This window comes from Myripristis murdjan, chromosome 15 (assembly GCF_902150065.1).
Source record: "Myripristis murdjan chromosome 15, fMyrMur1.1, whole genome shotgun sequence".
Lineage (NCBI taxonomy): Eukaryota > Metazoa > Chordata > Actinopteri > Holocentriformes > Holocentridae > Myripristis > Myripristis murdjan.
The window spans coordinates 23691191-23707149 of NC_043994.1; the positions used below are offsets into that span (position 1 = coordinate 23691191).

The 15959-nt window shown below is 42.9% G+C and overlaps 1 protein-coding gene across 1 annotated transcript in view; it reads right to left on the bottom strand.

Annotated features, from left to right (window-relative positions):
- Positions 1–4429, bottom strand: part of LOC115372660 (uncharacterized) — a 31631-nt gene extending 27202 nt beyond the window's left edge. Inside the window, exon 1 of the mRNA XM_030070721.1 lies at positions 4328–4429. The gene's annotated coding sequence lies outside the window, so the exon portion shown is untranslated. The remainder of the gene's footprint in view (positions 1–4327) is intronic.
- Between the last annotated feature and the right edge of the window lie 11530 nt (positions 4430–15959).

The window sequence follows — 15959 nt, forward strand, 5'->3', positions numbered from 1 at the left end:
TTCTTTTTTTTTTTTCGCATAACACCTCCAAAAAAAATTGCTCTTCTTCATATTAAAGTAATTTACATCCACCAGTTCAGAGTTTCTCCCATCTACACACATATTTTCATACACAGATAAGTTAATTATATTTTGAAAACCATTACTACATAATATTATATGTAGTTATTTTTAATATGTCTGTAACTATATAATGTAATTATAATTTTGGGTTCGACCAAGGCACTTTAAATTTTGAGCCTATACATTCATTCCATTGTTTATACACAGGTATGGATGGGGGCACAGAAAATAAACCTAACATTTGCATTTATTTCTTAGTTGTATTTATTATATAAGCTCCATACTGTTTAATAACTCTCCTGAAGCAAGACTGTGGAGTCATTATAAAAGTGCTAGTATCAGCACTCTGAAACAGGGTGCTGACAGCTGGGCCCAGCCTGGCCCTAAGGCCACCGCCAGGCATCTGTTTAAGCAAAGGACCCCAGTCTTTCTGTAGCTTCAGCAAATCAAAGTGGACCTGTGACAAAGTAACTGTACTGACAGCTACCTGATGAATGGCAGCAGAGGATGAGGGCTAGGCCTGGGGCTAAAAGAGAGGAACACTGCATATTGTCAGTTTTGATAAGGATTTATACTCTTTCACAGAACTACAGAGGAGGGAAATGCTTGGGCATGCATAAGTATTACATCCAGTGCCCCCCTCCCTCTGCCCAAATGTCCCCATCAGCCCCCTCGCCCCATCCCAAGCCTGGATGGAATGCAGGGGAATCTGATGGCAGACAGGAAGTCCTTATTGTACTGGTGCAGAGATCCCGGAGCCAGACAGCATACGGGAGCGATGTCATCCCTGGCCGAGCCAGGCATATCTTTGTGCTTGCTCACCGTGTAACAAAGACGTAAATAAACACTGTTACCCCCACCAGTCTTCAACTGTCATTTCAATTAGCCAGACTAGTGATCGAAAGCCATGGCCTGTGGTTTTCCCAGCCATGTCTTTACCTCTGACCCCCGTGGCTCGTGCCTGAGGTGATTTTCTTTATTAGTCCATGGGGTCAGTATTTAGCCCCATAGCCATCAGTGGCTGGCTCAAATCTGCAGAGTCAACACTCTGCCTTCCTGGCTGTTAGCTGCATTAGCACACTGAAGCCCACAGCCCTTCCACTCCCACTCCCCAAACATCCTCCCTAAGGCCAGATAACATCTCTGTCCCGTCCATTCACTGGCCTGCCTAAAGCCTGTGCTCTGAAGCTGGGGCGCTGCACAGGTCGAACCGTGTGCCCTGATACTGATGAAGAGAAGCATTCTAGGTAGCTTGCTATTTAAGCTGCATGGCTCTTGAAAATAGTTTCGACTGTTCTCACATGTTACAGTTGTACAAGCATCAAGGATAATTTCTCAAACCTCCTGTCTACTTGTAGTGAACTTACTGGCTATTTGCAAGCTACGCTGTTTGAATAAGTCTGGCTGTCTAAAACCACTGATTGATTTTCTGAACTTGAATTGTTTTTAGACCATTCATGTACACAGCCTAAGGACAGACATATTATTAATGGAGAAAGGGCAAAAGTATACCTTCATACATTCTGTTTTTTCTTTCAAATAAATATAGGCACCCATGAGACCTACTGAAATGGAAATCTTGACTTATTTATCATTCTAAAACTCTCAGTAACAACTAGAGCTGTGAGTAGGCTAAGTGAAAAAGCACTGACTAAATTATACATGTTCTCCAGGAATCCAAGCCTTTGGGATCGAAACAGTGATGCATGTGTTGGTATTGCCAGTAAATCATGGCATTGTTTAATTAGCATCCTCTAATTCTCATTCATTGTGGTGTGCCTGAAAGAGGTTTCCTTCTTTGGTTTTTACTTGCATATTTCTTAAGATATTCCACCCATCAATTTTGCCACTGCAGACAGAGGCAAATGGTAATTACACAGGAAGGAAAACTGCTGAGGAATAAAATGAGCCATTGTGATAAAGATTTTTTTGCGCAACTCAACACTAATTTGAGGACACTTGAGGCTGGAGTGCATCTAAAGTCTCAAGCAGAGGACGAAATTAGCCATAGCAATTGCTTATCTGACATTTTTCCCATTACATAAAGTTTGACCATCCAGCAAAACAATTAAAGTCATAATAACTTTTAGAGAGAAAAAAAAACAAAGGGATGTAGTTATCAAAAGCCACTTAATGAGAAAGTGTATTATCATTTTAAGAAGTACAGTTTTGCAGAACTGTCCTCTGTTCCTGCACAGTGAGCCCAAAACAATGGTGAAATACCTTTCCTCCCACTCTCCTCTAACCCTGCGCCTCACCTGAACCTAATCTCGCAGGGCATCTTAGCCGTACAAACCCTTTCAACCTGAGTAAGATGATGCCTTGTTGGTGGTGGTTTCTAAAGACCAGTTAGGACAATGGATCAAATACAAACTGGGAGGCTTTGAACTATTGTTGCCACTCTCTTTCATTCTGTCGCTCATGCCACCATGGCCGTCTCTCCTCCTTTGCTCCTGATATGGTGCCTACTATCTGATTATCCAAAGGATCCTTTTTCTAGTGAAAGTGCCACATCCTCCTAGCAAAGGAGAAAAAAAAATCTGATTTGCCTATCTCATCTGAGAGCCTGTGTCCTAGATAACAATGTCTACCTAATGAATACATGTCGATTTAACTGAGCCAGTCTTCATTCTGACTCACTGTGGAAGTGTTTTCAATCTGATAAAATTCTTCTTGGAATTCCCCTACACTGGACTGTGAAGTCGTTAAACAAATGCAGCGGTCTTCAACTGGTGGAACCCATGGGTGGGTAGATATATCGGATTCACTTTACAGGAAGGAGCAGGGTGGGGGAATAACAGATTACATGCAACAGGATTACATATAATCCAGTGGATTATGTTACCAATTAAAACTAAAGTGGACAAATGATACACTGTAATGCATTTTGAAAGCAACTCTATTCCTATGTACATGCCTTGACAATTACTCAACCATTAAACATGAGACATGAAACATGAGACCGTTACTCATCCACACAACACTGAGACGCAAGTGTACTCCAGAAGAAAAGCTTGGAAAATGTGATTGCAATGTTTAAAATCAACAGCCTCATAACTGCATGGTCAAAAAAAGTCATAAAAATTTCATTGTGCGTTTTCAGAAATAAGCCATGCACTGACAACTGTCAAGCGGGAGCGTATTTGTGAGTAGATACTGCTGAGCTCTGCCAGCTTTCATGAATAACATAATAAAACAGTCAAACAGGGCTACAAAAATCTCCCTCTGTTTCCAAATGTTTGAAAAATGGGAGTCTCTTTCGCAAGAGGAATCCCAAGGAATCCGATCCTTGGGTATCAATCTCTGTCTGCATGATAAAGACACTGATGACAGAGGAGTTGATCACTAGCCTAGGGTGGGGTCCATGCATATTTGTCTGCAGTTCTACAGTAAATGCTGCTGTCTCCACCCAAACTCAAACCACTCCACAGACTTCTCTCGCTTCCCAAGCTGTCTGCAGCTATCCAAGTCTAACATACTGTACACTCTGCATTTACCTTCATTCCATCAACCATTTCCACAAGAGAGTACCACGAGGAGCCTCGGCTAATGAGAAAACAACATGTGTGTAATCAGCTAGAGAGAAAGGGGGGAATTCTGCAAACCCCAGTAAAGCTATCACTGGCAGAGGCTGCGTATGATACAGGCATGTCAGTTTTTGCCAGTTGGCAAAGGCGCCCTGGCAGCCACCATGCCTGGTGGTTAATGGATCATAAAGGTTTGCTGGGAGCCAGTTCACAGCTCAAGTTGATTTAGCAGTGTAACACAAACCCATTAGTGCACTGTTTCTGTGTAAGCAAGCATGGCATGCAGACTCCACGCACCATGCAGACTCCATGTAGCAAAATGGAGACGCACAGCCCTTGTAAATCATCAGGTCTGGGCAACTCTTTCAAAAAGCAGTTACACATTTCATCAAAAGAAATGATACAGCTTATCACATAATCACTATAAAATCATTGGCAAGCCTGTGGTAATTATTCTCAACTGCATCATGTAAAAACCATAAGAGCAATTTCCTAACCATCCTGTCCACAAAAACGATCTATTAAATTCAAAACCATACCAGTGTTTGTAACTTAGTATTAAGAGAAGTGCACTGCTTTCACCCCTGTTTAAAACACTGCCTTAATTGTTTTGCCCTGTTATTTTTACCAAACTAGGTCTAGTGCAATATGCATTTCCATTGTTAGCAACACTGGATCTTTATGCGGGGGAGACAGAGGTGGAAGGTTAAAATTTCAAAACAAAGGTTCACTCTTACCTTGTTACATGAAGGCATTCCAGTGGTACCTCAATATCCCATATGAGTGAACAATTTAATTCAACACACTGTCCCCACAACTGATGCTCACTTTCTCTGTATGGAGATAAGTGACATAGATGGTGCACTGGCATGAGGACAAGGCAGGGCGGCCCACAGAGAGGGATTATATAGTATTAAGAGTGTCCAGATGCAGAGCCACATGCAGATGGGTTGAGGCTAATACTTTAGCATGATGACATGCGACACTACGTGGTAAACAATAAACAAAAACATCATCGTGTTTGCTCAAAACCAGCTCATATCTGTGCCTTCCACTTTATCATACTGGTGTTTGCCCATCAGATTCCCATAAGGCAACTCATGAAAGTGGAAAGGGAGCAGAGGAGATGCTAGCGAGACAACAGTGGGATCTCTGTTCTTACACATGCGCCTTGTTCTGTTTCCTTGTCTGTGGCTCTGTTGTTCAAAGCTGATTAAAGCGGGCCAGATGGACCCCGCCGCACATGCCTAGTCTGATAGTCACACACACACACACACACACACCCTGCCCTCCAGCCCCCTCCCCCAGCAAAGCGTACACATCTGTATGAGTGGATGACAGTGAGACACAAACTGGGTCACCCGCTCCGCGTCTGCTTTTAAAGGCAACAGATAGGAAACTGTGATTATCATCTTGATGATTGGAATGATGTTATTTTTCCAGTTACAATGCTGATGAGTCATCTATTACAATACTGCACTGTCACAATTGTTACAATACACTATTGTTACAAGACAATACATCAACATTGCAGAAAGATGATCTAAGTCTACGTGTTTCCCCACTTACATCATTCTTCTAAATTTTTATTTTTTTTTTATATTTGGGACCATGCACAATATTATACATAAATGTCTGTGGTTATAGACACAATTATAAGTAAGTAATAACAAGTTGGACATGCATTACATGCAACCCGACCTTTTTTTTTTTTTTTTTTAATCCTTTATTTAGCCATGAAGCTCCCATTAAGATGCAAGATCTCTTCTTCCAGGGAGTCCTGGTCAACCTACTTTTCGATATATATATGCTTCCTCTGAGGTCACTGTAGGAGGACAGAGTTTATGAATCTACAGTATGGCTATGAAGGCCACAGACTCCCAAGCCACAGCTCCGGGGCAGGCCTCACTCCCTGGATGGCCTCCCCTGGAAGTCTCCTATGACCCTCCAGCCTTTCCATAAATCTGCTGAGTGATTGCGGTGGTCAATTAACACGTGGTGAATTGCTCCCGGCGGAGAGAACGGTCACATCCGTAACAGCAAGAAACCAAAGCCGTGGGTTCACTCTGAGTCCTGCAGTAATAACATGGTGGACCTGGTACAATGAAAAATGGGTTGAGGGCCTAAAACTATAATAGCAGCTATTGTGCTTGTAGTCACGCAGTCACTCAAGTGCAATATTCAGGAAGGCCATTTCATTACATCCAATAGAGCCTCAATCATGTGTAAAATTTGCAGTTTGAATGGGCTGGCTATCATATCAATCATCAGTGGCTGCAGTGAAGGCTAATGGAGGCCCTTTCTTCCTGCTGACTCTTTGTGTTTATTGTTCCCATTTACAGTATCAGAGTTTGGCTTAATTTAGTCTTTTTTTAATCAAGAAAACCCCTTTAAAGATTATTGCTCTGCTGACCGCGGGTGTACACGCCAATGTGTTTCCTCAAGATTAGAACAAAGTGAAATTTGCTCTATTTGAGGGGGAAAAAATGATTCATTGTACAAAAATAACAGAATTCAAAGCGGAGAGTGAGTTTTATGTAACGTTTAAACAGGCTGGCAGACCTTTATAGGCAGAACTTCCACTTTTAGGACAATAATACATTTACACTGCCACTAAAATCTGTTTTTATGTTGTTTTTTTTTTTGTTGTTGTTGTTGTTGGGTTTGTTTGTTTCATGTTCAGTTGATACCTGATGTGCCAGGCTTGTTGTTTACACTAGGTGTCATATGTGACCCAGCTGATTCATGTGTTCAGTTTGAATCCTGAAAGTTCACTAACGTGCAAACAAAGGGTAACAAATGATGCAACTACTTAGTCACAGTGCCACTTTCAGTTGCTAGTGAGAGTGACATTCATGATGGTAAAAGAATAATGTGAGCCAAGCCAAGCCAGACAGAAAAGTTGTAAACAGCAGCTGTAGTCACCGCTATCTCATTCAGTGGAGACATATGGATATGTGAGAGAAAATGTGTTGATGTTATGCTGCAGTGAGTTAAAAAACACTTTGACACACAATAAAAATCCAATACTGATCTTTAGGCCAAGTGGTTAAACTCACAGTTGAATTTGACACCAACACATTAGTGGTCACAGAGAGCATTTTCTTTAAAGTGGCTTTCTGCAAAACAGCACAAAAACCTTCCCACCTCTGTGCCAGTTTGTCACAGCACCTGATATCAGTTCTTCTAATGGCTTTCTTTGGTCACATTTTATAAGTCACTGTGCCAATAAGAGGATATGGCAAGGTGTCGCTCTACCTTGCTCGTCATTCTGGTTGCCCAAACTCTAAAATATGAACACAACCTCCTGACGTCAAAGCAACCTGTTAGAGACACATGGTTGATGTCATTCACACTTCCGCTTTCATCGATAGTGTGCGGTTTAGACACACGTCACATGCAGCCGATTCCACATAAGAATGTGTCACAAATCAAATTTTTAAAAAAGAAAAAGATATGTTGTGAGTTTTTGGTGTTTACACCTCGATAAGTAAATCATCAGATATGTATCAGATATGCAAAACATGTGTGAGACTTCATCAGTGCAATGCAATTAAATAAATAAATTACATCAAGTAAATGTGTTGATAAATGTGTAAAGTGTAGATTTTGAGAAATGTGAAATGGTCAGTTTGTTTATTATTTTTATAATTGTTGTTGTGGTTGTTGTTATACACCAACCTTTATTTCAAAGGAGGAAGGCCTGACTGAGATTTTGCAGGAATGTCCTGGCCCAGAAGGCAGCAACACACAAATAATGTGTTTCAAGAGCCAAATAAACAATTTACATTTATGACAATAATGACTAAATTAAAGCAGATGTGTCCAATAACAGTCAGCAATCTCAGCGCTATGAATAAAAATGAGTACATCAGTATAACTAAATGAAAGTTGACAAGCCAACACCACGACCATCAGGGCTAAAAGGGATTTAAAAACATTAAGATAATTCATTGCACTTGTCGAAACCCTCAAAATGCGTGTCCCATGCTCCTCCCTTCCTTTGCGGCCCACATCATGCGTGAATGTGACGAGTTTATGTATGCATAGCACCGAAATGTGTGGGTGTGTACAGTAGGAGAGCAGAGGATGCTGACGTCTGAGAGTCACTCAGCGACAGCAGGAAGCAGGGGAAGCCCACAGAGGAAGTGATGCAGAAGACACAGTCGCACTGATGATTCACAAAGGCTGCTAAGAACGTGCAGAATAACTGAGGGGAGAGAGGAGCATTTAGCCCGGTTTCATAAATCTGCGGCTGGCTTGAAAAAACATTTTAGCTGCTCGTTGCGTCTTTGCCAAGTACAGGTGCTTCTTATTTAGATTCACAAAACAGTAGATTAGAGACACTTCATCCAAATGTTTGGACCAGTAAGAGCCAGGGTTTATTGAAAGTATGAAACATGCAGGGAAGGCAATTTCATATTTACTTTGAGTGTAGCATTTATCAACTGGAAAATTGCAAATGGGCCATATTTTGTTCGTTTGGCCAGCTAAAGCGGCCAGACTGAATGAATTTGTGATGACTTTTTTCATGGGGGGACACGAGTTTTATACACAAATAATGAGAGGCCTCGTTTTTAACGGGAAGTACAGGCTGTTCCTCAAATCCAAATATTCATTACCCTTCAATGACATCATCTGCGGTCCCAACACTTTTGGGTGTGTGTACACATTTCCTTTGTTTACACATGTTGTCACTCTGTGTGTGAAAATAGGTGGTCAATACCCCCACGAACCCCCTAATTTGCGCTTTGTCGGCCTTGTTTTTTATGATGCTGTGAACAATTATGTATACAAGAAACATCTCATAAAAGACACTAATATAAACATTTTATGGCCGCAGACAATCTTTTCCCCAGCACAAAGACATTATAGGAAGCAAAGGCATGACTTCATCGGCCGTGTTTTATCTCTGGAGTTAAAACATACAGCTTGCAAGGTGCTTGGCAGGAAATCAATAGGAGAGTCTTGTTGCCTCCCAAGATGTAGTGCAATGTTTTCTGGCTCTAATACCTTGGCCGGTCGATGTCTAAGTCCAGCTTTGCACAACCCAGCTGTGGCTTTTGGTCCCGAGTAAAATGTTTTTATGTCTAGACGTCCTACCAAAATAGAAACATTGAATGGATTTGCCTGAGAGTCAACTCTGTCGTACCAACAGAATGAGCATACTTTCTCATGACTCCGAAATAAAGCCCCGTTCCACACTATTATTGGGTCTGTGACTCCACAGCACCATCGACATACCCGCTGGAACAGGAATGTCAATACAGCAATGGCTGATAAGGACATGCGAGATAATGTCAGATAAATAATACATATGTGAAAACATGCATGGAACATTGAGCTGAGACATAGATCCACATTGATAGTAATAGAAAAGCATCAATAGTCCAAAACGACTGCCTTTAAAATGCAATAATTTAAGCAAAGCGAATGTTCATGTACACACAAACACCAAGCTTCCATGTGACGGCATGTAACAGTCAGTTAAATAAAAGAAGATCTTTCTTTGCTCAACTTTGGGAAGAAATGCACAAGACAGGCATAATATTGGCACAATTATAAAACAATTGTGTTGACTTTGATATTATTTTGGGCACACAGAAAAGCAAGGACTTTTCTTGTACTTAGTGAGGGAACAATAGTTGGAAGAAAACTGATTTCGGAAACAGGAAAACTGAGCAGACTGAAGTAAGTGTGCTCCTTTGGTCCTCCTGGTGATGAAAAGCAGGGGAGTGTGTACTTTTGACAGATTGCCCAAGATCCATTATTTTATTGGTCCTTCAGCAGTCTATTTCTTTTAACTGCCGACACATTGTTCGCCCAAAATGCCTCTGCCTTTTGTTTTGCACTGCAGAGTTGGAAAAAATAACAAACTTTCTAAATGGGTACGCAATTTACGTTTCCAGTCGGCTGTTCCTCAACAAATTTTATTCGGAGGTGCTTCCCTAAGGAGTTCATGAGTCAGGCTTTAGGAATCTCCTCAAATGCTGCTAATGCACAATGACAAACAGCAAGGATGGATCAGGATCTCCAAACATTCTCCACAGACTTCATACAGCAATCAATTTATCACAGGCCTGGTAAAGCAGTGCCAAGGCTTTTAACTGCAACACAAGACGCAATCCGTGCCGCTCACAGGGAGAGTGCATAAAGATTGATGGCCAGATGAAGCTCTATTATGACTAACCCCGCTTGGTGGTTTCTAGACGGTGCCGCTGCGAGGGCGGCGCTGCTTGAAGAGGGCCGGTGGGGCTGGCGGAGCAGTGTGACCCTGCCAGTATGAGTGACAGGGAAGACATGCAAGCGACAGAAGTATACTGTGACAGTATACTGTGGAGTCTGATCTGCATTGTGCTCATCTGCAGTCAACAGACAGTGGCCCAGTTCTGGCAGTGTGGCTCATGTTAACAAATACCGGCTTTAACGGAGGAGAACAGATAGTCTCCACTCTTATTCTGAGTAATGTCTGCCTCTCATTCATTGGGGCGGCGCATGAAAGTTTTCAGACACCAGGGCCGTGCCAGAGGTGACATCACACCATATTTTCTCCTCCTAGGAGAGAGACTTGCAGCAGGATCTTAGGGAGAGTGTCATGACAAAACCACCACTACTTATGAATGTGTACGTGTCAACGCCCTTTTTATGTGTGTGGTGTGAAAGTGTGTGCCAGTGTGTGCGTGCCATCGCGTGTGCCAGATTTTACGTGTTTATGATCATGTGTGTTCGGCTTTTGATGACGGTGCAGGTCTGTAAAGTCACTTTCAATTTTTCTCTGTAGCCGAGTTAAATGGGGTAGGGGTCCGGGTGTATTGCTTGAATAAAAAGGAGATTTATTGGACCACTGAGGCATTATTCTATTTTCTCTGAACTCTTCGAAAGGGGTAGAATAACTCATATTTCTGAGGTCCAACCAAGGCGTCCAAGAAAGAGGCCTTTAGCGACTGATGGGTAGGGTCATGCCTGATGTACTTTGCAAATTGCGTACATTCTGCATTAGTGGATAACATTTTCCCCCCTTAAGAGATAATGTGCCTGCCCCAACTCCGACCCCTACTCCCAATTCAATCTAACTTGGATTGCTTATGATTGCCTCATATTCAAGCCTTCATCTAACCGAAAGGCAAACGCTATGGGCTCTACTATACCTTGTCCAGATTTGTGTGAAGCCTTGGAAGTGTTGGATTTATTGGTCCATGGAGAAAGGGTGAGAAATGAGCAATGCATTAGCCTCAGTCATTAAAGACTAGCATTATATCCTTGTCATCTTTGCAGGCCTTTTTTTTTTCTTTTCTTTTTTTTTTTTTTTTGGCCATGCATCTTTTTAACTCACTATTGTGAATGATGTTGATGATACACTTTTATGTGGTTGGCTTATTTTTACCCAAGCAGCTCTGCAGAATAATTTATATTTCAGCACTGATTGCAGATAAAGACAGGGGCCTTTGTGTCTGTATGACAGATGGAATGTAACTGGGAATTAACCGAGCTTCAAATGGAATAATACGGCTAAATAATTGCACACAATGATTGCATTTTGTTTAAACACTAGATATGGAATGATTTAGGGGTTTCATGTTACAAAATAGTCTGCTTTGCATGACATTAGTTGCTGTTCAGGTCATCTCTGAGGCTAGACTTAGGGCTGTCCCTCCACCTGATATATGGAAACATAATCCAGGCATCGCACCTACAACTTCCCCCGCGCAATCAGGGCTTTTCTCTGTGGTCGTCACGGTGGTTGACTTCCAAGTTCATTGTTTTAAATTCCTCTCCTACTGCACATCATTTAGTTATTACACTCGGAGGGAGGGGGGAAAGGAGAAGCAGAGAGCGAGCGGTGTAGGAACAGAGACAACAAGGAAGTATGTTCACAAAAATTTGAACTTTTTTCCCTGCAAACTTAGCCTCTCGTCCTTGCTTTTCTGTTGCATTCCCTTGTCTTCGTTCTCCGGTCTATAACAGAAGAGGGCTTCAAGGAGAGGCTGGTCGAAGTCAGACAGGGATGGGCCTGAAAGAGGCGTATTGTGAGGTCACATTCTTCCCAAATGCAGGCAGGAGCCAAGTCAGTAGCTGGCGGAATTACCCCCATGAATCATGCCCATTGTGATGCCTACCCCAGGATGAGAACATGGAAAGGAATTAGGTATGGCAGTGCCTTATCAGCTTCCCATTCGGAACGGTGGGCCAAACGGTGCAAGCAGCCGGACAGCCTTTCCATCCTTGCTCTCACGTAGAGTGTCCGTGAATGTGGAATTCCTCCACTGCCATGTGTTGTTACTTAAGGGTGTACTGCAGCCAAGTTACTGCGCACTTTTCCATCCACGCCCGTCCTCCTGTCTGTGCACTTCCTTCCCTCCCATTTACCCAGAGATCTTTGTGGTAGGTCCTGGAGTTCAGGCAATATTAGGTTGCACCTCTTAAAACATGTCAGGCTTTGTGGTGAAAATTAAAGAATGGAAAAATGATGAAATGTAACATTTTGCTGAAGGCTTTTTCACTGTCAAACTGTTAGAGAGGGGAGAGAATGTGAGAGTGATGGAAAGAGAGACAACAATCTTCATCATGCACGGTTTATTTTGCATGTACAGCAAGGATCTTTTCGAAGCAGCTCTCTTCAGAATTTACATAAAGTGAACTATTTTGGGTGGCATCCTTGATTGTGGGCTCTACTGGTCTCAGCAGTGAAGCAAATCAGATTTGAGAAGAGGAGACAAAGTCACTCGGCTGGATATTTTTACAGCACAAAATTGTCTTGGATTAATTTATCATCTTGTATCATCATATTTCATCTAAACTCTCTGAATTCATTCATAAGAGAGTCTGAGCGTATAGATTTTGGCATCGGTAGACCAGAAATCCCCTCTTGTCTCAGCTCTTTGTGTCTAGGGTGAGAGATCTTTACATGATATGACAAATTAAGTGAATTTCATGGTGAACAGAAAAATGTGTTTGTCATTTTTGTTAGAGAGGATGAAAGAGATAGAGATCAAGAGTGAAATGTTATAATAGAAAACACTCAGACATGGAGGCGTGTGTTCTTGCTCGAAAATAACCCTCTAGCAATTTCAGTGCGAAAAAAAAAGTCAACAAAGGTTAAATCAGTCTTCTTCATGATAAACTGCGCTATGAGGCTATCAAGCTTCACATGACTTAAGTGTGCACTATGAGTTTTAGCCCTCCGAGGCTTCTTGATGGATGGTAAACAATCCTGAACCATTCTCAAATGTGTATGAATGAGGTAATAGCAGAGAGGCAGGGAAATGGACTGTTCCAGGAAGTCTCATGTCAGCGTTTTTAACTGTCCATGAGAACAAAGAGAGAGAGAGAGAAAAAAATTCATCTTACTGCATGAATCTACAGAATGTGTCCCCTATCTTCGTGCTTGTGTGTGTGTGTGTGTGTGTGTGTGTGTTTGTGCATGTGTGTGTTCTGGGACTGAAGTTTCCATCAGCGCAGGCAGGACAGGGCAGGGTGTGGGCAGGAGTCACCCCTCCACCCCTTCGCCCCCTTCCCAGCCCCTCCTCCCAGCCCTCTCTGCCTGGGAAGGGCAGGCCGGGTGGGGCTGGCAGAGCTGTGAGGGCCCCCATACCTCATAAGGGCATGACACAAGCACTGACTGCACATATCCGGGGAGTGGAGCCTTTGTCATAACACTCCATGCACAGCTCTCAGAAAAATAAAATAAACACATAAGGGGTACGAGAGAGAGAAAGGAGAGGGTGGAAAGAGATAAGGAGTGAGTGAGTGAAGCTCAGAGAGAGAGAGAGAGAGAGAGAGCAGGTAGGGGAGAAGTGGAAAAGAGAGAGGAAAGTAGAAAAGAGAAGAAGGGGAGGGTTGAAGTGGTGCTGGAGAGCATGAAACAAAGCGACAAGCCCCCCCAAGTTGATTGCTATTGAGTAAGCCCTGAGTCCATTAGCCCAAATAACATCCAGGTGCTGCTGTGGCTATGGTGGCTTTTTTCACTGGGGTGTAAACGACCTGCTCCTTTTCATGCTCCAACATGGGAGGAAACAGGCCAGACAAGCGCCATGTCTCCTTGGGCTATTCCTCTCTCTCTCTCTCTCTCTCCCTTTCTCTCTCCATTTCTCTCTCTGCCTCTGTTACCTGTCCCATCAGATGTCCTGCAACATATTGTCTGCTCCTGGAGACCTGTTCTGCTCTGCTACCGCCATTGAAATTACGAGAAAATGCTGCGCCGCCACACTCTGAACTGCGGGGCTGTATGTGTGTCTCGGTGTGTGTGTGTGTGTGTGTCTGTATTGGATGAATGTGGGTGTCTTCTCTCCCTGGGTGAGACCTCCCTCCATTAATCGTTACAGCGCCTTCCCACAACTGAGACAGGGGGCCCCTGGACTCGCACTAAACATGCTTTCTTCTTCATGAGTTTAATGAGAAACAAGAGAAAGAGAAGGAGAGAGACAGGGGAAAGAATGCTTGGCAGAGAAAGGTGGAGGAATTTGACAAAACAGCCACAGAGGATTTATTTGACAGTGGGAGAAAGGAGAGAAAGAGTCAAGAGACATTCTGGACGCGGAGACAAATATGCGCGCATGGAACCACATTACATCCCGAGTTACCTCTCATTATGTCCAGATAAGCAGCAGTAGACCACAGCAGACTGCTCTCTCTGAGTAATGACCGCCGTACAACAAACCAGTGTCCGTAGCCAAGCCCAACCTCAGTAGCTATTAGGCCTGGACTCTGGATCCTCTGGAGCTTTGTTGTATGTGTAGAAATGGGACTTGTGTGTTTGTCATTACATTTCATTTGAGGCAGTTTTACAAGTAATGTCATCCAGGCCATACAGTCCCTTTCTTATCCTCAAGGTTGCGCCGTTAAAGGAACACATGTAACAGGATTATAGTAATCTTGTTACAAAACATGGCAAATGCAATCCATTGCAGTACTTTAGAAGGCCACATTTCTGAGTTCGAATACCTGTGCATTTTTCAGCTAATTATAATAAAAATGTAGATATAAAATCATCTTTAAAGGACAATTCCACACTACAACACATTAACACCATTCAAAAACAGGGATTGTAATCTTATTTTAATTTTTTTTTTCCACTGATAAACTGACCAGACGTGATGCACATAGAAAGAATCTGCAGTTACAACGGTGTTAGTAACAGAAGGAAGTGTGCTCTCTGTTTCACATGCTGGATTTCTCCTTGTATGTTTGTTTAACATTGCTGCAAATTGTTGAGTCTACAAAGAAGCCCTTAGCATTGAAACCAGAGAGCATTTCTGTTTCAGATTACTGAGTTTTCTAGAAATGCCATGTAAATGAGCAAGCAAGTCCCAGATTCCCAGAATTCCCACTTTTGTGCAGTTGTGACCTAATATAATTTGCCGTGCATTTCTTTGTTAACCCAGTAAACATAATCTGAAGAATCCAAATTAAAATAACTTCACAAAGTAAATTAATGCAAAGAAATTTGGCATTATGGTTGATACATAAAGGGCAGTGCAGTGTGCATGTTTCTGCATATGTTACTCACTCTACAGATTGGTGTGTATGCTCAGGTGACTGTGGACAGCATGAATGTGCTCCATCACTCCAGCCTTCATCATAGCCCTTATGGCTGCACTATAGTGTTCCTTTTCGAGCGCTGTACATGTCAAAACAAGAAGCTCTATCCTTTTCTTGGGTAATGATCCTGCGAGCCTCCTCTCCCCTCCACCGTAATATTTGAACTGCGAGCTGCTGCTTTGTGTCCCCTATTTACCCCTAACTTTTTTCAGCTGTGCTTCACCTCCGGTTTGCCCTTCCTTGTAAAAGAGTTCATGCAGGAGTACAGGTCGTGCTCTGTGTCATCCTGTGTCAACTCCCTATGAAGATGCCTGTGAAACATTCACTCAGCGGGGATACAAGGAGTTACAGGAGGCTGCATTGGAGAGAAACCAGGCAGAAAATCCACTCATCCCTCGCTGAACTGAGGGGTGACCATTAGACGTGCCTTCCTGACACGATATGGAACTGGGCTGGGCGCTTGACGTGAGGAGGCCTCATCAGAAGACAGCATTCATAGGCAAGGCAAAATCCAACCTCAATGCACCATGACAGGGGAACAAAGCCAAGGTCCTGTTCCCTGAGCTCCCTAATGACTCTCATATATATTTGCAATGTTTAGGTACACAATCCCCAGGCTTTCTCTGCAACTGCATTGTATAGCAGCGCCGAATATTGTTGAGGGAGTGGCTGGAATCACTCCCAGCATGATTATCACCAGCATACTGACACGTGAGGTAGATCTTAACTTTTCAGCACAATGAGTGCGATGTGTGAAAACAGTTTTGGGTGGAGCTCTCACAGGTGTGTATGGGTATGTACGTGTGTGTGTGTGCATGTGTGTGTGTGTGT